The sequence below is a fragment of the Lasioglossum baleicum genome, chromosome 17 (genome assembly GCF_051020765.1).
Source record: "Lasioglossum baleicum chromosome 17, iyLasBale1, whole genome shotgun sequence".
Taxonomy (NCBI): Eukaryota; Metazoa; Arthropoda; class Insecta; order Hymenoptera; family Halictidae; genus Lasioglossum; species Lasioglossum baleicum.
In genome coordinates this window covers 3,902,515-3,925,584 of record NC_134945.1, presented here as the reverse complement: position 1 = coordinate 3,925,584, position 23,070 = coordinate 3,902,515, and the positions used below count along the sequence as shown (strand labels likewise).

At 40.4% G+C, this 23,070-nt stretch overlaps 1 long non-coding RNA gene across 1 annotated transcript in view; it reads right to left on the bottom strand.

The window, feature by feature from the left end:
- LOC143217505 (uncharacterized) overlaps positions 1-23,070 on the bottom strand; it is a 127,787-nt gene that overhangs the window by 5,402 nt on the left and 99,315 nt on the right. The window contains exon 2 of the long non-coding RNA XR_013010829.1: positions 1,552-1,665. This is a non-coding gene — a long non-coding RNA (uncharacterized LOC143217505). The remainder of the gene's footprint in view (positions 1-1,551; positions 1,666-23,070) is intronic.

The following is a 23,070-nucleotide window of genomic DNA, read 5'->3' as shown; positions in this document are numbered from 1 at the left end:
AGTACCGAAAGCTAAGGGACGTACGTCCAGGTCGACGAACTGCACAGCCGCTGGTAGAAGGCCTAAGGGATGCGCGGTCAAGTCGACGATCCAGAATTTCACTTTCACTTTCGAATCGATAAATAATTCGTATGTTTATTTCACACAGATGCCTTGAAATTTTTCCATACTCACAATCACTGTTCACAATTGTCAACACATAGTTATGCACTAATAATAATTGCTTAAACTAATTAAACGATTATTTAATCCAATCACTAGACTGCGGATCTTTATGTAAAACAGGCGTGGGCACGGGTGGAGCCCCTCAAACGCCTGCTTCCCCCAGCAAGCTTCCTTTCGGTGGCGCTCCTCGTGGCTCCGATGCACGAGGCCTGCGCACTGCTTCCGACAAGCGAAACGCGTCCTTCCTACATAGTAACGACAGATGCTGGTGGGGGACAGTGGGCGCTACGGTGGGGACAGTTTTGCCTCAATTGAGGCAAAATTGCCCACGCCTGATGTAAAATGATAGTTGGCTGCCGCTATTACAAGGGACAGGAGCTAGACAGATATTTGATTCTTACTGTGATCATTTTAAGAAGTTGAAAATAATACATTGGTGTTTTGAAATTATTTTAATCTCTCTAGTGTCTTAAAATGCACCTACTCATGTTTGCTGCAAATGCATGAAATCCGCAGTCTAGTGATTGCATTACCTGATTGTTGTAATTTGTGCAGCAGGACAAGGGATATGGCAATTATTATTAGTGCATAACTATGTGTTGACAAATGTGAACAGTGATTGTGAGTGTGGAAAAATTTCAAGGCATCTGTGTGAAATAAACATACGAATTATTTATCGAATCGAAAGTGAAAGTGAAATTCTGGATCGTCGACTTGACCGCGCATCCCTTAGGCCTTCTACCACCGGCTGTGCAGTTCGTCGACCTGGCCGTACGTCCCTTAGCTTTCGGTACTGTCGTATACCTGAAGACATCTGTACAGTTCGTCACCGAGTGACCCAGTGACACACATTTCGAAGCAGCAAATGGATTTACGGCTGAATAAGTGAGTTTTCAATACAATCAGTTTCTGCTTCTTCTCTCGTTCGGGTAACGTTGCCGTAAGTCGGGTAAAAAGATCCACCCATATGAATTGACAAGTAAAGTTCTTCCGCGACCGTCAAAAAGTCTAAAGGAACTGTTGTTCAGAATCATGGTCTTGACAACATATCCAAAGCTCATCCAAATCGGGGAAGATTCACATAATCTCGAGAAACTCTTGTTCGTTGCGGCATCGCGGCGTTACACCACGCTCGTCTCCTGGCGCGCCTGGCTGAACGTGCCATCGCGCGTCTAGGTCGCGCTGTGATTGGTCCGTGTTTTTCGTTAATAACTCCTAAACAAAGCCCCGGCTGACATTGGTGCAAAGGAAAATTTGCTTCAAATGACGTAAGGAACCTCCCATTTCCCGGAGTCGAAGGGGTTTTGGGACACCCTGTATATTAAGAGAAGCTGCGAACATAACATCTTTTAATAAATATAATATTATTTGTTTCTTTATACTTACAACCAACTCCAAATACCCGCTAAGAGAGACTTCACCCTCAATCATCAAATAAAACATCTTGATGAAATGTGCTTGGACATCGTCAACACCCCTTGTTTTATACATGTACCCCCTCTGGAAAAAGATGCAACGAAATCTCGTGAGATTAGAAAAGACGTTTCGTTGCAGTAGATAATGAAATCTTAACTCGCGAAATTCAATCGGTGCTAATCGAGAGAACTGATGTGTCCAGATGTTTCGGCTTGGCAACTCCAAACCGTTAAAGAATGCCACTACTGCAGCTTGCTAGATTAGAAAAGTCTCATAGGGGAAAGACAAAATTCCTCCGACTTTACAACTCGACATCAACCGTAAAAGGATGTTGTTACAGATTATGAAACGCTCCTCTTACAATGATATGGATAAGAACCGTGAAACATCTGGACACAATCCCACATGCATCAAAAGATAATGAAGAAACTCTATACCACTCCGGAAAAAAACGTGAAGTAGAAATTCTCTCGATGCATCTAGGATTGTGTTCAGCTGTTTCTCAGCTTGACAACTCGGCATCAGCAGCGAAATAATGCTGTTACAGATTATGAAACACACCTCTTGCAACGATATGGATAAGAACCATGAAACACGTTCGAGGGTACAATTCTACTTGCGGCAAAAAGATTAGGGGAAACTCTATACCACTCTGAAAAAGAGGAGTAGAAACTCCCTCGAAGTTTGAATCAATGAATTTCATTTTCACAAATCCCTCTTACATTGTGACTGATCTCTCTTACATTGAAAGAAGGAGGTATCATATTTCATACGTTCAGACATGGTTCGTTCAATAAATATGAGGGTTATTGTTGCTCGCTCGCTTCGCTCGCTCGCGAGTAAGGTTGTTTTTGCGAGCTCGCTTTGCGAGCTCGCGGATAGGACTGCTCTTGCGAAAGGGTTAGTGGTACGCATGGCTAGTAGTACCTATAGCTACTAATGTTTTTTTTAACTTCCCGATTTTATAGGGAAGTTATTGTAATGACCCCGAAAATCGAAAATCGTTTTTTTAGCAGATCTTCACGTTTCATGGTCATTGCAGTCATTTTAGACTATTTTCAGCAAAATGTTCGTATGTGTGTGTGTGTGTGTGTGTGCGTATGTCTGTTTCTATGTGATCAAATTTTTCGTTAACGTTTTCTAAAAAAGTAACAACGCGATCAGAATGATGAATGATGCAATCGATGTGCCCCGTCGTAACTTAGAGCTGATTAGATTTTGGTCCATATTGGTCAAGTAGTTTTTTAGATTTTTAGTTTTTTTCGAAAGGAGTTGATTCTACAATGCAATTTATACGTAAGAACGTAAAGTTTCCATCGAAGAAACAAACGTAATTACACAAAAATTTTTTTTTTTCATTTTTTTTAAATTTAAAAAAATTTTTTTAACTAAAAAAAAAATTTTTTTTTTCCTTACGCTAATGTTTCCGATTATACTAATCGAAAATTATCCCAATGCAAGAGTGAGTTAATCATCTCTACTCCCGAGAATACAGTTTCAAAGAATATCGATGAAAGTACCAAAAAAATTTATATTACAATCTGTAAAAAAACAATCAGTTCAAAACGAATTATTAACTGACAAGGGGCGTCCAGGGTAGTCGGAATCCGGATTTTCCTGAAACTTGCAGTATTTGAAGATGACATATCCAAGTTTAATTTAGCAAAGCAGTAGCGCGCGCTTCTCAAGATTTCCCGAGAAAATGGCATTTGAAAATTCGGTTTACGCGTTCATAAGGAGTTCGCGTTCATAAGGAGTTCGCGTTAAGCTATGAACATGAAGCGCAGTGGCCGAGGACGCTGCGAGAAAGACTGGTAATCAGTAGGTCGCTGGTTCGAGTCTTGCTGCCGACATTTTTTTTTTTAATCTTTTTTCAGTTTTAATCCTAAAATTTATGAAATCTGCCATTAAACAATTATTTTTTAAATAGAAAATGCATGTTTTTTATTTGTGGGTATTGAAAAAAATCGAACATAAAAATAATACAGTGTTATATTTACTTTATTATTGCTCATTCTTTATTAATAAAAAAAATTACGTATTAGTATGACACGACCCAGAATGATACTCATCGTAAAAGCATGGGAAACAATAATTTTTTCGGCATCTAGCACACACTATAAACGGAGCGTTTGTACAGGAGCACGCCGTTTTCAAGAGTTCTATTGGAAAGCACACTTCATTAACATTCATAAAAATTTCTCTGGTATATGAATGTTAATGAAGTGTGCTTTCCAATAGAACTCTTGAAAACGGCGTGCTCCTGTACAAACGCTCCGTTTATAGTGTGTGCTAGATGCCGAAAAAATTATTGTTTCCCATGCTTTTACGATGAGTATCATTCTGGGTCGTGTCATACTAATACGTAATTTTTTTTATTAATAAAGAATGAGCAATAATAAAGTAAATATAACACTGTATTATTTTTATGTTCGATTTTTTTCAATACCCACAAATAAAAAACATGCATTTTCTATTTAAAAAATAATTGTTTAATGGCAGATTTCATAAATTTTAGGATTAAAACTGAAAAAAGATTAAAAAAAAAATGTCGGCAGCAAGACTCGAACCAGCGACCTACTGATTACCAGTTTTTCTCGCAGCGCCCTCGGCCACTGCGCTTCATGTTCATAGCTTAACGCGAACTCCTTATGAACGCGTAAACCGAATTTTCAAATGCCATTTTCTCGGGAAATCTTGAGAAGCGCGCGTTACTGCTTTGCTAAATTAAACTTGGATATGTCATCTTCAAATACTGCAAGTTTCAGGAAAATCCGGATTCCGACTACCCTGGACTCCCCTTGTGAGACTAAATTGAAAATTAATATAAACTATATGATAATTATTAATAACATTGATGTTGAAAACGGATTGGTTAATGGAGCACACATGCGGAATATTAAAATTTATTACTTTTCAAGAAAATACTAAAATTCCGTCTATATTGTGGTTAGATTTTCAATTGGCCAGAGTACGAGTGAAAGTAAGAACTCGTTATCGTGATTATATGAAAAATGCAAATATTCATCAAAATTTAACACCAATAATAAAAATATCGAATCAAGTTCATATGTCGAATGAGGAAAAATATCAAATCACACGTAGTCAATTTCCAGTGGTTCCTGCTGAAGCGATTACGATTCATAAAAGTTGTATGTAGCACTGAGCAGAGTTTCAAAATTGAGCGCGGTTTATATATTTTGGGACAATTTAAATTAACAGTATCGAAGAAAACCAAGACCAATACTGCAAACCCGGAGAATGAGGAGTTGTATCGTTTGCGAAATACTAATTAAGACAATTTATTTTGCAGCATTAGTATGCTATAACAAGAAACCAAGCGAGCAACGAGCATACGATGTTGGTTTAATGCGACGCCATATAGCAAACATTTTGATAAGTAGAAAACTATTGAATTTCCCTGAAAACGTATAATCTTCTTAAAACGTACACTTAATAATGGTAATAATACACTGCAACTAACGAATCGGGAAGTTCTTTGTGTGGCTCGTGGAGAGTCACACACCAAATAAAACTAGAGGGTTATTGCTCCTACTCTGGCCAATTGAAAATCTAACCACAATATAGACGGAATTTTAGTATTTTCTTGAAAAGTAATAAATTTTAATATTCCGCATGTGTGCTAGATTAACCAATCCGTTTTCAACACCAATGTTATTAATAATTATCATATAGTTTATATTAATTTTCAATTTAATTTGCGTTAATAATTCGTTTTGAACTGATTGTTTTTTTAAAGATTGTAATATAAATTTTTTTTTGTACTTTCATCGATATTCTTTCAAAATGTATTCTCGGGAGTAGAGATGATTAACTCACTCTTGCATTGGGATAATTTTCGATTATTGTAAGCGGAAACATCATCGTAAGGTACAAAAAAAAATTTTTTCTTAAATTTTTTTTTTAATTTTGAAAAAATAGAAAAAATTTTTTTTGTGTAATTACGTTTGTTTCTTCGGTGGAAACTTTCCGTTCTCTCGTATAAATTGCATTCTTAAATCAACTTCTTTCGAAAAAACTAAAAAAAACTAAAAAACTACTTGACCAAAATGGACCAAAATCTAATCAGCTCTAACTTACAGCGGGGCACATCGATTGCATCATTCATCATCCTGATCGCGTTGTTACTTTTTCTGAAAACGTTAACGAAAAATTTGATTACATAGAAACGGCCATACGCACACACACACACACACACATACGAACATTTTGCTGAAAATAGTCTAAAATGACTGCAATGACCATGAAACGTGAAGATCTGCTAAAAAATCGATTTTCGATTTTCGGGGTCATTACAATAACTTCCCTATAAAATCGGGAAGTTAATATGAGTTTAATTGTATGAGTAGGAGGAGGAGGATTGTTTTTTAAATAAAAAAAGATCTTTCACATAATTTTTTTTTTGATAAAGTTTTGTTTTTATCTGTACAAGCATTTTTAAGTAATTTTTCGAACAATGTTCGTCAGTGGATTGTATTCCACGATGCGGTCATGTATTATTAAGCAGTAGGCTGTTGTCGATGGGGGGAGGACGTCAGTTCGACATTCAAATTCGATTCGCACGTCAACCGTAGCATTTTTTAACACTTCGTTTTGTCGGGAACAATCGAGAACGACGAGCGGACCGTATTGCAAGAAATCCGTGACGTCGAGTAGCGCTTCACCGTTTCCATAGTATGATTCTTGGAATTTTGCATACATGTCGTAGAGCAACGCGTATTTACCTTTCTCGAAATCGATATTTAGATCATCGTACGGATAGGTTTCCGAGTTCAAGTAAAGTCGAATATTTGTCAATGCGCAATGATCGAATCGTGTAGTCGTTTTCGTTAAGTTGTTCTTTCGATTGGTTTGCAAAGCGAATATCACGTATCGCGGTTTTTCCATTTGTAGAGCCGTTTTTATCGCCCATGTATACTTCGTAGTCGTCTGTAGTAGAGGATATTCGTACAGATCCCACGATCGAAAGGTCATGTCGATCGGTCTGTCGCTGTCTAAAATCTGTAGCATGGACAGCTTATGTACTTCATCCAATGTGACGTGAGGCATTCGCCATTGAATTTTGTACAGATTCAGAATAGGTTTCGCGTTGTTGGAAGGACTGTACAACGCGTTCGCGTCGGTACGCGAGCGAATCAAAATTAATTCGTGCCGAGCATTTATCACGATGCGTTTGTAGTCTTCGCAGAAGCCTAATAAAACACTCATAGTTACGCAAAAGTTGAAATATATTGCAGCCGTGGCCGTTGCAGTCTGCTTCTGTCCATCATCATCATACAGCCAACCAGCGTTGGACAATGCGCTGCTTCTCGTTCTAGACAGACTCACATAATTCTTCAAAGTTGTTGTCGCACCAGGATTTCTGGACCGATCGATTTCCACTCCATTCAATTCGTAGCGTATTTCCTCAAACATAAACACAACAGCATTGTTCTCGAGAGTCGTCGTATCGATGTGGGATTCTCCTTCAACCGGTAATTCGAGTTTTCCTGGTAAACTAAGTTTTCCCTCAATGTATAGGAAGCTTTTACACGGGAGCGTGTATAGGTCTTGTTGTTGAATGGGTATCCTTATCTCATCGCTGTTTTTAAACGTTGTGTTGGCATACGGATTGTATGTGTGCAGCTCAATCTTCGTTATGCGATTGTCGAAGATCGGCGCTTCGGAGATGTTCAAAATGTCATCAAACATGATTCTTTTCTCTCACTTTTTAACAATAAATCCCAAAGATCGTAGATACTTTGCGTTTTCCACGGTTAATTTCTTATGAATCGGCAACCTTTTTTCTGCGGTTAGTTTCTTGCTGTTGTTGCTGATGCTGTTGTTCAACGTATGGAATGCCGTATTATGAATTAGCATTGCTTCGTCGCACGTGTAGTCGCACCGTGATTTCTTCACCTCGAAAATCAATCAAACGTCCGGATTGATCAACTATGCGAATGGTTAAATCGTCAATTACTCGTGCAACGATCGGAAGCTACATGACTAGCGCAGGCGTTTCCGACAATTTATACCCTGGTGGTACCTGTGGCGCGAACTCATGTATCGTGTGAACGAGTTTACCATTGTCGTACGATCCTCGGGGGACGACAACGGTGAAAGCTGGAACTTGAGATTTCAAAGTCTATGGATAAAACTGGATGAGATATTTCAACGAATACTGTGGATTGAAGAGCAGGTCAAACGGTTGTGCAAGCGACACGAGTTGACGATAAGCGAAGAAGAAGACTAACTTGAAACAATATTTATCGACAAATTTGGTATGGTGTTTCGCGATGCGAACAAACCCGAGTCAAATGTTTCTTCGATTTTCTATCCCGGCGTTTTTAAAAGTTATGTGCATGATAATGTTTGAATGATGACGCTAAATTGTACGATGCGAAAGGTACGAGGATCGGACGCGTGGCGAATCCTGAGGCAAACGATCATGTTGCAACCAAAGTATACGTGGACACGCTTAACGCGAAGCTCGAATCCGAGATCGTGAAAAAACTGGTCAAAGAACTGAAAACCGTTAAAGAGACGATAAAGTATGAAATATTAGCTGAACAGAATGAAAAACTGATCAAAGACCTGAAAACCGTTAAAGAAACGATAAAGTCTGAAATACTGGCTTCGATACAAGGCATTCGATACGATGCAAACGAAAATATGAAATCAACTGATATCAACGAGACCTTGAAGGAGAAGGTAAATAGAGAACGAGTCCGAAATACTGGCAAGAAACGTGTCGACGGTCCTTGAGGGAAATCCATGGATAGCAATCGTCATACTGCATACTGTACAAGATGTACCTGTACCTGTCTGTACCTGTCTGTAGCTGTTCCTGTACCTGTCTATACCTGTTCCTGTACCTGTACCTGTATGTACCTGTCTGTAGCTGTTCCTATATGATACCACTGTCGTAGATTGCTCGTCCGAAACAATGCAACGTTTCGCGTGCCGAAACTTTCCACGGAAACCTCGTTGGCGTGCTGCATGAATTCCGCCTCCAACGTCACGCTAGCTTTCAGCGATGAATGCGCGTTTAAAAATTCTGTAACGCGTCCTGTAACTGTTCGTTTCGCATGCTGTAAAAATTGTTTAGGATCGATATGTTCGACGTTGATAACGATGCCGGTCTATATGTGACTTTTAAACGCCGACTCAACATTTTCCCAACGGAGCGTCGAGGCTCTCGCACCGCCGCGATCATATAAACCTCTACCGGTGTGTGGCGAGGAAATACGTTTGTGCAACGAAACGTTCAAAGTTTTCATACGACACATAGTTGATGTTAATCTAGATTTCTTGCTTCCCGACAATTCATCCTTTGCACTTGATAGATAATTGATGCAGCACTGCAGAGACTCGATGTACGAGCGATGCCATTCGTGATACTCGTCCATAGTTTTCACCAGCATTGACATGCTTGTCAAACACCTCAACATTTTTTTCCACGTTTCAATCATCTTGCTACCGCACTGTTATTGACAAAAATATTCCTTTCAACTTTGATTTTCTAAATTTCCAGTTCTCAAAATATAATTGCACTTTGCAATATAACGTTCCCCCGTTTTTAATTATGAATATTAAATAACCTGTTTGCCACGGCAAACGCTTGCAACGATGGAACGTTTGCAAAGACTACAATTCACATTCCATCGTGTCCTATTTATTCATTGCTACCCTTAAAGATAAGGGTGATGCCTAGATGACGTAAGAAAGAAGGGGGCGGTATCTCATGAATCAGCAGCTCTGCCCTTGGCCTAGATGACGTAAGAAAGAAGGGGGGGGGTATAACTCAGCAGCTCTGCCCTTGGGTCTAGATGACGCAAGAAAGAAGGGGTATGACTCAGCAGCTCTGCCCTTGACCTAGATGACGTAATGCTTGTGCGATACCAAAGGAGTATCAACTTTCATATATGCTTGTGCAATAGCGCTCTGCGGTGCCGCTCTCCCGTGAATTGGGAAGTTTCTCAGAACCGCCTGAAATGGGAAGTGGCCCAGAACCCCCATATATTACCTACTACCACTTGCAGAACGTCGCATCTTCCACGAGTATTGCTGTATTCCCGGCATTAGTTTTAGTGCAGACACCCTGATTCTTAACGTTGATCAGGTTTATCCAGGGTCGTGAAACAGTGCATCTTTGCCTGCTACCTCAGAGACCTGTCTGGAATGCCCTCGATGATATGATCGACTAGCTCAACCTCGTCATCTATCGGTATACGGTTCGCCATTACAATTTTATCGTGGAAATAATCCTCAAAAGACTCGTCTTTCTTCCACACTCGTTCCCGCAATCGGTCGCGCAGAAGGATATTGCTCGGCCTGTGGTAGAACACAGAGTGACCAGACGAGTCCGACGTTAAGACTCGCGAGGCGAATACAGTACCCCTTCTCTGATGACCAGCAATATGCGCAAGCGCGACGGGGATCGAGTAAGGCGCATGGGAGACACGTTGCGCTTGCGCAACGGGGATCAAGTGGGGCGAATGACGACGCGTGGCGCTTGCGCGATGGGGAGGCAACAATGACAAATGACATATTACAAGTTTTAGGTTATTGCCGCGTATCGAACCTATTACTAAATGTACAATAGAGAAGAAATACCAAAAAAATCACCTGGAACCTTGCTCGCTGGTGAAACTGAGAATAGCGGCAATGACAGTGACATATATTGAGTATTTGTTTGCTTATTTTGGTGTGTGTGTGTGTATTTGTTTATTATATTTTATTGTATCGTATTGTATTTGATTGTGTTATGTGACGCTCTGAGTGTTCAGTTCGTAGAGTTCATTAATAAATCTCACTCTTGGCGGACGGCTTCACTGGCAATAACTGAATAGTTGTTATTTGAACGCCCACGCCAGTCATCCTTTCCCGTAGCGTATACAGGGTGTCCCAAACTAAGTGTAAGTCCCGGAAATGGGAGGTTCCTGAGACCATTCTAAGAGACATTTTCCTTTGCACCAATGTCAACTGCGGCTTTGTTTAGGAGTTATTAACGAAAAACACGGACCAATCAGAGCGCGCCTTGGCCCGCCGCGCCGCGCCGCGCCGGCAAGCGAGTGTCGGTGGTACGCCGTGATATCGCAACGAACAAGAGTTTCTCGATTATGTGAATGCTCTCCGATTTCAATGAGCTTTGGATATGTGGTCAAGATCATTATTCTGAACAACATTTCTCTTTAGACTTTTTGGCGATCGGCTTTAGTTTACGAGATTATCGCGAGAAACTTTACTTGTAAATCCATGGGATCGATGTACTACTAGATTCTATCCGATTTCAATGAGCTTTGGATATGTGGTCAAGACCATTATTCTGAACAACATTTCTCTTTAGACTATTTGGCGGTTGGCTTTAGTTGACGAGACAATCGTAAAAAAAGAGAAGAAGCAGAAACTGATTGTATTAAAAACTCACTTATTCAGCCGTAATTCCATTTGCTGCTTCGAAATGTGTGTCTTGAAATTTCTCCACACTCACAATCACTGTTCACATTTGTCTACACATAGTTATGCACTAATAATAATTGCCATATCCCTTGTACTGCTGCACAAATCACAACAATCAGGTAATGCAATCACTAGAGACCGCGGATTTCATGCATTTGTCACCTGGGTGACTTTCGATTCGATAAATAATTCGTATGTTTATTTCACACAGATGCCTTGAAATTTCTCCACACTCACAATCACTGTTCACATTTGTCAACACATAGTTATGCACTAATAATAATTGCCATATCCCTTGTACTGCTGCATAAATCACAACAATCAGGTAATCCATGTAATGCAATCACTAGACTGCGGATTTCATGCATTTGTAGCAAACATGAGTAGGTGAATTTTAAGACAGTAGAGAGATTAAAGTAATTTCAAAACACCAATGTATTATTTTCAACTTCTTAAAACGATCACAGTAAGAATCAAATATCCGTCTGGCTCCTGTCCCTTGAAATAGCGGCAGCCAACTTACATTTTACACAAAGATCCGCAGTCTAGTGATTAATTTAAATATCACTATCAAAAACACAGCTAATAGCAACCGTTAGCTGTAAATTGACAAGTCTTTGGAGATGTTCTCTCTACCGCGGCTCGAACGACACTGATTTTCCGTAAGATTTTTCTAAAGAATTTAGGAAGGGCATTTAGAGTGTCGAAATTCGAAATGCACGCTGTAGCACGTTTACGAAAACGAAGGGACGGTTAGACGAAAAATAGGATACGAGAAGGACCGCTTAAAGATTTATGGCAATCACATGTTTAGTTTTTCCTGCAGATTGGTACGCAGAGTCGATGGGTAACCGTTCGAAAACGTCGTCTGTCCTTCTTTTAGAAAGTTTCTTAATGAAGGTATAGGACAATAGGGATGGTACGTTTTTTTTTTTTTTTATTGTTTATTGTATAGGGTGTTTAATACTTTATGTACATGCCCCGGGATCATCACAACCCCGGGGTGTGTGGGACTCCCTCAGCTGTGACCTTGAAAATGTCAAGGAGCACGTGCAATGCCCTGGGTGACGCTTTGCGGGGTAGTGCGATACACAGTGTCACGGGGTATACCCACTAACACTCACCCTACACTGGAGATCCTCCACTTACCATTGGGAAGATCCGACCGGAACTATCCGAAGATTATACTTCAGCCTGACCTGGGGTTCCTCCGTTGTTGTTGTCCGACTCTGTGTCTTCTTCTTCTTCTGTGGTGACTCTACGTCATCTTTTACTTCTTATGGGTCGACTCTACGTCGTCTTCTTCTTCTTATGCGTCGCTATCTCTTCTTTCTTCGTATCCTGTGGTCCTATTTGGTTGTTGCGTTCGTTTCCGTGTGTTTGTTGCGTGGTTAGTGACTATTTTCTTTGTTGTGTTTTGTATTACATGTACCACCGGTTTCCCCTTCTTGTATCCTTTCTGTAGTCCATTTAGTCTGTGTTATCTGGCGTTCTATAGCCGTTTTGGTTTTCCTTCCGAATTGGATATCTATCATCTATATTTTCAGTGCTTATTCCGTGTGCGATGTGTTCGTTGTAGTTGGTTATCCTTCTACTATGTTCTGTTTACTTTTAATATTGACGTTTCTATTTTGCATTAGCGTTTTGCCCTCTGGTGTCTGTAAGATCTATGTTTACTTCGTTTTGATTGGTTTGCGGTTTTACGGCTGCCATGTTGTCGTTTATGTTGGTGGTGGCGTCATCTTGTACTTCTTTGGCGTCTGTTCGCACGTGTTTCGGTTGTTGCAATTTGTTTGCCTGTTTGTGTGTTCTGAGATTGTTGGTCAGCGTTTCGTATTTGGCGAGGAGTTCCGGTTTAGTTGGTTCCTGTCGGTCCTGTTGCAGTGTTATTGCTAGTGTGGTTACTGTGTCTGCTGTTTAGTTCCTCGAATCTTTCCCTGCGTTCTTTTCTCTGTCTGTTATTTTCTGTTTGTTGTTTATCCTTCATAATGTAGCTGCATAGGTTTTGGAATTCCTTCCAGGCTTCGTCGGACTTGTGGATAACATCAGAGAATTTTTTGATGTCGTACGGGTGGGTAATATCATGCTTTTTGCAGAATTCCTCTCTTTCCGCTTTCCATCTGGGACATTCTGTTAGTGTGTGTCTTGGTGTATCCTGTGCGTCGCATTCGAACCAGCATTTGTCCGTAGCGCATCGGTTTATTTTATGCAGGTAGCTTGCAAAGATTCCATGTCCTGTGAGGAGTTGTATCGTGTAGTGGTTGATATTTTGACGCTGGACGGAGAGCCATTTTCCCATGTCCGGAATCCACTCATAGAGGAGCTTAGATGAGAATTCTTTATCCCATTTCTCCTGTAGGTTTCTGAGAGTATTTAATCTTTCTCTTTCTCTCTGTCTTTTCCTTTGTCCTTTTAATTGATCCTGGCGGTCTTGTAAGATTACTGTTGTCGGTGTTGTATTTCCTTGCGGTGTTCCCTCGTTGGTTGTCCGTGGTGTGTTTGGTTGATTGTTGTGTTCGTTGTTTGAAACAATTTGGTGTTCTACTATCCTTCTTCTGATGTTTCTTCGAGTTCTCAGAGCTGGACCTGGTATTCTTGGCTGAAGGTGGGTGTTCGGCGGTTCTGATCCCTCTAGGAATTGAAGTTCCCATGTTGCGAGCTTGTGTCTCTCTTTGATTGTCTCTATTATGTTCGGGATTCCAGTAAGTATATTCAGGTATATTAGAGGGGTGGTTCTATACGCTTGCACCACTCTTACTAAAGCCAGTTTTTGCGATTGTTGTAGGAGTCTGCAGTTCCTCCTAACCTCAATGGCCTTGGCCCATGTAGTTGCGGAGTACATTACTATGGATTCGAACACGTAATAGTACAAGTATCGGGCCGGTGCTCCTGGACCTCCTATGTTCGGTGTCAGGCGTGCTAGGTAGTTTGCAGCGTTTGTTGCCTTAGACGTGCTCTTCTCAACTTGCGTGAAGTACCTATTATTTTTTCCGAGGTAGATTCCAAGGTATCTGATACTCTCTGCTGGTGTAATGATTACGTCCTCTCTGAGTTTGATTTCAAACGGTGAGTCTATTCTCTTTCTATTTAGTAGGGTCATCTCCGTCTTTTCCTTCGCTAGCACTAGTCCTTTGGTGCCCATCCATCTTTCTATTGTATCTATTGTCGTTTTGATATCGTTTTTCATTTTTTCTAGATTTCTACTGGAAACCAATAGTGCTGCGTCGTCTGCGTAGGTGATGATGTTGACGGTTTTGGGTATTTCCAGTTTGTATATGTCGTCGTATGCGATGTTCCACATCGGCGGTGCTATTATAGCCCCCTGAGGCACTCCGCGGTGAATCTCTCTTTTAATCGTGTAAGATTTGTTTTGTGGTTCGTAAATCAGCGATCTATTTGACAGATAATTGAATAAGATTTTCTGTAGGTTTGCAGGGAAACCTTTCGTTGTTATTGCATCTTTAATGGCCTTCCATGTCACCGAGTTGAACGCATTCCTGACGTCCAATGTTACGATCGCTGTGTAGTGTGCTTTCTTTGTGGCAGCGTCACGGAAGTTTGTTGCTGCAGTGATGGCATGAATCCTCTGTTCTTACGGAAACCAAATTGGTTTTTGTGCAGCGGATTAGTCTCCAAGTGTTCTTCCATTCTGTTTTTGATTAGTCTCTCCAGTATCTTTGCCCAGGTGCTTAGTAAGGCAAGTGGTCTGTAACTGCTTGGTACGCCGTCCGGTTTGTTCGGCTTCTTGATTAGGATCACTTTTTGTACCTTCCATTGTTTGGGGAAGTATCCTGTTCTTAGGCACGAGTTCATGATTTTTGTGATCAGCTGTGGGTTCGCGTGTACTATAGATTTACATATAGGCGCGCTCATATTGTCTCTGCCGGGTGCCTTTTTGTTGTTGAGGTCGTTTGTTATTTTCGTGATTTCCTCTACTGTGACTGGTCTGAATGCGACTAGCTTCTGTGTGTGCATGTCGTATGTATCGCCGTTTGGCTGTGTTATGTATGTTATTGGAACACCAATGGAAGTATCAGGATTTTCTGGGTCCATGATATCTTCATTTCTTCTTTGTAGACATAGCTCTGACTTGTCTTCAGGGAAGAGTGCATCTAGTGTTGCTGAAGCGGCATCTTTGGTGATGATTGGTGGCTGTTTCTTCTCTTTGATCAAATTTCTGATTATCTGATAGGGTTTGCCCCATGGGTTGTTCTTCAAGCTGCAGATGAATATTTCCCAGGACTGTGCCTTGGCTTTCTTGATTTTATTTTGAAGAGTCAGTCTGTTCTTGCAGTACTTTGTCCTGGCTGTTGCCACTTCCGGGTGCTCTTTATTTCTTCTTTTCTTTAGAATTTTTAAATATTTCCTTCTGGTGTTATTTGTGAGGCTTCTTAGTCTTTTTATATCTTCGCACCACCAGTGGTTTTCCTTTTTATTCTGGAACATCTTTGATCGGACTAGAGTTTTGCTACAGGTTTCGTTTATTGCTGTTTGAAAAACTGTGATTTCCTGTTCTATTTTACTATAAATTCTTGTTAGGTCGTTTTTGTTGTAATAGTGATCTAGCGTCTTGATTTGGCTTAGTCTCTTTATAAGCTCAGCGTGTAATTTCACCTTGTTTTTTTCTGTGAGCTTCCATTTTGTCGGGTCTAGTAGAGATCTACGTGGCAGATTTGTTACTGAGTCCATTATGTATTCGATGTAAAGGTGATCCGATTCTGTATTTTCTTTGAGGATTTCTGCTCTATTGAATTTTTTGTAGTTTGCCGTAGGTGCGAAGGCGATGTCTATTTTAGAATTTCGTCCGTTTCTGTTGAAGGTGTAGGTACCTATGGTTTGTATTACTTTGTAGTTATTTTCGTGGATTGCCAGGGCCAGGTATTTTCCTCTTTGGTCCAGTCTCTTATCACCCCATTCCGGGGAGTGGGCATTGAAGTCCCCGGTGACTACAAAGTTATTGTCAGTCCTGTTTAGGAGTTGTGTGAAGAGTTCGTCTACTATGTGTTTGTATTCTTCGAATTTGCAGTTTGGTGAGATGTACGTGGAAAAGTAGTAGGTATCTCTTATGTAAACTGCTACCCAGTGGTCTTCTATGATGTTCCGGTCTTGGTAGTGCCAGATCGTGGATCTATACCCGACTTGGACTGCTGCAGTGTTTTTCTTATTGTATATCCATTTTCTATTTTTTATTGTCGGTTCGGTAATCGCTATCACGTCGTATTCCATATGGGATTGTTTGATCTCAAGGTTTGTTGTCGCTCGGTAGGTGTGATTTAGATTTATTTGTAGCAATTTGATCGCTGCTCCAGCACTGCTCCTTTTCCCTGTTGTGCTTCCATTTCTTTTTTCTTTTGTCTCTATTTTATGGTTTCCAGAATGAGCCGGGTTGCTTCTTATAGGTTTTTCACATGCTCTTTGTAAGACGGGCAGTTTAAAGAGCCTGTAACATGTAGGCATTTGTTTTGAGAATATCCATTTTCCTTACAGAGTCTGCAGCTAGGTGCATTAGTGCATTTTTCCATAAGATGGCCTTCTTCGCTGCATTTTCGGCAGACTATATAGTTAGCTGGTTTGTTGCAGTTTGTTGTTTGATGCTCGAGAGAGTGGCATCTGTTGCACCTGTTGATGTTGGGAAGGATCTTGATTTTTGCGATAGAGTATCCTAATCTCAGCCTTTCTTTGCTTGCAATGTCTATCTTTTTGTCCGGGGTAGGGAATCTGACAATGAATTTTTGAAGTCCGTTGTTGTTTGTGTATTTTTTAATAATTTTTATGTCTGTAGTTTTGCCTTTCAACTCTAAGTATTTGAACAATTCTTTCTGTATCTCGTCCTCTGTGATGGAGGGTTCTACACTGTCTATCTCTATTGTAGTGTTTTGTACTTTTTTGATCACCGGGTACAAGTTATCGGTGGCTGCTTCTGCTTGTGCTTTGATTTTTTCTGCGTTTGCGTTCGCCGTGACTTCTATAAGAAGATTACCTTCTCTCGTTTTCCTGACGTTAGTGATTTCCTTGGGATCAAGTGTCGTTTTGTTTTTGAGTTCTGTAAGGATCTCAGCGAAAGTTTTATTTTTTTCTTTTCAGTTTTCCTTTTTATTTTCGGCGTCGGGTGTTCCTATTTTAGTGTTAATTATTATGGCATTGTTTCTCTTGGAGGCCTGTATCTCCAGTTTCTTAATTTGTTTGCCCTTCTTTTGTTCTGGCCCGTCTGAAGTGGAGGGCGCAGACTTCCTGGCTACGTTCGCCCACGAAATTTTGTTAGTGTTGTTTGTTGGTGTTCTGTTAGTTGCGTTTGTATCTTTATCTGTTGCCTGTTTAGAAGACGTTTCTGTATTGTGGTTCGGTTGGCCGAATATGAACATATGTGAGTTTTTAGTTGTTTCCGTTTTCGTGGGTCTCTTATGTTTACGTGTCTATGTTCTGAATCTGTCTTTTGCGGGGGTGGCTTCATCGTTCGTAGTATTGGTTTCATTGTCTGCGTCTGAGTCTCTTGTTTCCGTTTCCTGGACTCTCCGTATTTGTTTATGGATTCCTCTTCCGTCTGTCGGGGAGTCCCTCTTTCTTTTAGTCTTTCCTGTTTTGTCTTCTTTTGTTGACCTTATTTCCGCCGAGAGGTCCAGAAGTCTCTTTACTTCCTTCTTTTTATTTTCGAGGATGTCTTGTACCTCACGGTCTTGTGCTTCGAGTGTGTTAAGAAGCTTGTTGGTTTGTTTGATCGTCTCTCTCATCTCACTTACTGTTATAGTTGTCAGTAGTTTTGTACTTTTCTTTGTGTATTTGGATTTTTGTAACTCTCTTTCGATTGCTAGGAAGTTCCTCTGTAGGGTGTGGATGCTGTTGACTACCTCAGTGACGTTTACATTGACGTCGTAATTTCTCATCCTGTACGTTCTTTCTTCCTCTGTACCGGCTGTTATGTTAGAAAGCCGGGGGAATTTCTTGAGGTAGAGGCTCCCCGATCCTGTTTCATATTGCCTAATGATCTCGTCCGAGGTGAGCATTCTGTCTACTGTTTCGGTATCTGTGTCTGGCTTATTGTCGTTGATTTCTTCCTCTTCTGTCGTTTTTGCGTGCTTGTTATCTGTTCCTTCCTTTGGTTCTGTGTTCTGTTGATTGTTGGTTCCTTGTAACCCTACGTTTCCTCTTTCGAGTTCATCTCTAAGGTTCATTTGTTGTTGTAATGTTGTAACTTTAGTGATTTTTGGGGAGTTCGTTTTCTTTTCTCTGTTCTGGTTTGCCTCCGTTCCTTTGTTAGTCGGGTTGTATATGTTTGCCAATATCGGTGTTTTGTAGTTCTGCCTGTCCGTTTTCTTTAGCTTCTCTTCCACTTCAGAGAAGACCTCTAGTTCCGTAGTTTCACTGTCTGGGTCAGATTCTTGAGTGGTGCTAAATTTCTTTCCAGGGTCTGATTTTCCTCCTTGTGTCTTGGTCACCGTTTGTTTTTCGCTTGCCTCTCGGATGGTAGAGCTCATTAGTTCCTTGATTTCCGTGGGGGTCATGCTTCCTGAGAGTATATGTAGGCTCTCATCGCTAAGGGAGTTTTGTATAAGTTTTCTAATCTTTTCTATGTTGGATCCTGTGCCTCCGGGGTCTTCCATATTTCCTGCCTAATATATTTGTGCTGTTCCTTCTGCTTTATTCTTCCTTCTTCTGCCGTATTCTTTCTTCTGTTTTGGGTGTCTGTCTTTACTAGGTGTTGCTGGAGTGCAACTCTATGGGCCTTTACCAGTTTGTTATTTCCTCTTCTTTCGGGTTACTATCCTCTCTTAACTCCCCGTACGATTTTGTGTTCCTCTTCTTTCCTCCTCTGTCTCGTTCGTTTCTGTGCTCTTCTTGATGTGTTGTTTATGTTCGCTTGTTATTTAACTGTATTCTTTTGTTTAATATTTGCGCTATGGCTATTCCGTCTTTAACTGTTGTGTCTTTTGACAGGTTTCCTAACCTAAGTGGCAGTTCACTTTCACAAAACTTGTTTATGCTTAGTTTTTTTTTTTGTATTTTATTAATAAAGCTCTGCCTTAGTCTAATCTAGTCTATTAATCTTATTGCTACGTTAAATGAATCTTATTGCTACGTTAAGTACTAGTGTTTATTTCGCTATCAAAGTCAGTTTTGCTCCGAGTAAAAACGATCGATTGAATTGACCACTTCGACTGTTTTTGGGGATTGATTAATTATTTAGCAGTAATATTCCTGAGTTACGGGTTATTTGGTGCCTTGTGGGCCCTGAGGATGAATTATTTTTAGTATAATAATACTTAATTTCTGATTCTGTTTGTTTTTTTTTTTAATTTGCCAGCGGCCGTTGGCCGCTTGGAATCTTTAGTTGCTGATAACTTTTAAACTATTAATTTTTTTGATGTAATTTTTTCGGCCAGTGTGTAATATTATTAAACGTTCTTACCCGTCACAAAATTTTCCAATTTTTGAGCTTTTTTATCACACTTTATGTATCACAAGCGCGGAGCCGTTATAAGCCTGTCAGCCATCGAGCTGCCATCGCACTCCTCAGGGATGGTACGCTGACCTGACATTTTTACCCCTTGCTGGGTAAAAGGACGGATGACGTTTTCGAACGCGCGGTTACCCATCGACTCTGCGTACCAATCTGCAGGAAAAACTAAACATGTGTTTGCCGTAAATCTTACAGCGGTCCTTCTCGCGTTCTGTTTTTCGTCTAACCGTCCCGTCGCTTTCGTAAACGTGCTACAGCGTGCATTTCGAATTTCGACACTCTAAACGCCCTTCCTAAATTCTTTAGAAAAATCTTGCGGAAAATCAGTGTCGATCGAGCCGCGGTAGAGAGAACATCTCCAAAGACTTGTCAATTCAAAACTAACGGTTGCTATTAGCTGTGTTTTTGATAGTGATATTTAAACTAATCACTAGACTGCGGATCTTTATGCAAAATTAATGTTGGCTGCCGCTATTACAAGGGACAGGAGCCAGACAGATATTTGATTCTCACTGTGATCAGTTTAAGAACTTGAAAATAATACTATGGTGTTTTGAAATTATTTTAATCTCTCTACTGTATTAAAATGCACCTACTCATGTTTGCTACAAATGCATGAAATCCGCGGTCTAGTGATTGCATTACCTGATTGTTGTGATTTGTGCAGCAGTACAAGGGATATGGCAATTATTATTAGTGCATAACTATGTGTTGACAAATGTGAACAGTGATTGTGAGTGTGGAGAAATTTCAAGACACACATTTTGAAGCAGCAAATGGATTTACGGCTGAATACGTGAGTTTTTAATACAATCAGTTTCTGCTTCTTCTCTTTTTTTACGATAACCTCGTAAACTAAAGACAATGTTGTTCAGAATAATGGTCTTGACCACATATCCAAAGCTCATTGAAATCGGAGAGCATTCACATAATCGAGAAACTCTTGTTCGTTGCGATATCACGGCGTACCACCGACACTCGCTTGCCGGCGCGGCGCGGCGCGGCGGGCCAAGGCGCGCTCTGATTGGTCCGTGTTTTTCGTTAATAACTCCTAAACAAAGCCGCAGTTGACATTGGTGCAAAGGAAAATGTCTCTTAGAATGGTCTCAGGAACCTCCCATTTCCGGGACTTACACTTAGTTTGGGACACCTTGTATAAGACAACGGACCATAATAGCCGTGCGCTCGACTCGCCTCTACCTGAAACGGAGGTACACGGCGTCCTTTACCAGCTCATTGTAACGCCAATTTTAAAGATACCATCTTGTTCAAGGGCTCATTTTAAAGGGGAAACTTCAAGGAATATAACCATATTTTTTTCAAAATTTAAATCACTCCGCCCCATCATCGAAAAAAACGCAATAGAAGAATTTGTTTAAATTTTTCGACATTATAAAGTTGATTGTCGAGGTTGAAAAAATTATTTTGTAATAGCCCAATCCTTTCCGAATAAAACAAAAAAGAATTTAGCTCAATCGGACAAACCGTTCTTGAGATAAAAATTCGTAAGTGAGGCCCGTTTTCGCCGAAATGGGCAAAAATTGAAAACTTTGAAGGCCTGCCATTTCTAAAAAAATTCGAAACCGGCAAAATGATGACTTAAACCCCCCCTAAGTTCGCATGGATTACAACATATTTCAGTTAGAACAAAATCGGCGATGGTGCCTGCAAAAAGTGATCGATTCGGCATGGAATGACCCATCCACGATTATAAAGCGTAAATCTTCTCTACTTTTTGATGCTGTAGGTAATTTTTATAAAAATCACTGCTAAAGCGGCAATACACATATAAAATCTGATTTATGAAATATGTTGATATGACAGGTTAACAATATTTTGTATGTATATACAATTACGATACTCACAATTAATTTTCGTTAAATACGTTTTGCAAAAATGTTCTTCAAGTAATATTTCCCTATCACGATGATTGAATATGCTTGAATGCTTGACGCTCTTCTTCTATGTAATTTTGTTGATTGAAAAATTGTTCCAGACATTTCCATTTCTGACTAATATTTTTCTCTTTGTGCTCCTGCATTATGTCGAATAATCTTTGTCGGGTGATTAGTTTGCTTCCAGATGAGTCCAACCAATTTAATTAGTCTTGCGAATAATAAACTTAACACAGCATAATTAACACGCACTAAACATAAACTACACAAAACAAAAAATACACTACACACAATATAATTTACACTAAAAAATTTAACTAAACGTTATACGCATATAAAATCGCCTTTGAATATTTCGCTCTGTAGTCTTCGATCGCACTGTTACAACTGAATGCAGTCAAAAGCCAGAGGACGGGGACCAAAGGACTTAGTCGAAGGCTTATCTGCAGCATAGCAATAACATTTTAAATGGCTATAATCCAAACAGTTCTTTCGAAGAGGTTCCGAGAATTCAAGAAGAGGCCCGTCGAACGCGAACGTACAGGCGTGCATGGAGCGTTACAATTCTCAATCACCTTCTAACTAAATTAGCTATAAAACTTGTAGTCAGATCAAGTTAGATCCAATTCTTTTTGCACTTTGTTCGCCAATATACAGGGTGTCCCAAAACCCCTTCGACTCCGGGAAATGGGAGGTTCCTTAGGTCATTTGAAGCAACATTTTCCTTTGCACCAATGTCAGCCGGGGCTTTGTTTAGGGGTTATTAACGAAAAACACGGACCAATCAGAGCGCGATCTAGACGCGCGATGGCACGTTCAGCCCGGCGCGCCGGGAGACGAGCGTGGTGTAACGCCGCGATGCCGTAACGAACAAGAGTTTCTCGAGATTATGTGAATCCTCCCCGATTTGGATGAGCTTTGGATATGTTGTCAAGACCATGATTCTGAACAACATTTCCCTTTACAGTTTTTGTCGGCCGGCTTTAGTTTACGACATACATAATTGTAAAAACTTGTAATTGTAAATCGATCGATGTACTATCTTTTACCCGATTTGGATGAGCTTTGGATATGTTGTCAAGACCATGATTCTGAACAACATTTCCCTTTACAGTTTTTGTCGGCCGGCTTTAGTTTACGCGATAAATGCAAAAACTTGTAATTGTAAATCGATCGATGTACTATCTTTTACCCGATTTGGATGAGCTTTGGATATGTTGTCAAGACCATGATTCTGAACAACATTACCCTTTACAGTTTTTGTCGGTCGGAAGAACTTTACTTGTCAATTCATATGGGTGGATCTCTTTACCCGACTTACGGCAACGTTACCCAAACGAGGGAAGAAGCAGAAACTGATTGTATTAAAAACTCACTTATTCAGCCGTAAATCCATTTGCTGCTTCGAAATGTGTGTCACTGGGTCACTCGGTGACGAACTGTACAGATGTCTTCAGGTATACGACAGTACCGAAAGCTAAGGGACGTACGGCCAGGTCGACGAACTGCACAGCCGGTGGTAGAAGGCTTAAGGGATGCGCGGTCAAGTCGACGATCCAGAATTTCACTTTCACTTTCGATTCGATAAATAATTCGTATGTTTATTTCACACAGATGCCTTGAAATTTTTCCACACTCACAATCACTGTTCACATTTGTCAACACATAGTTATGCAC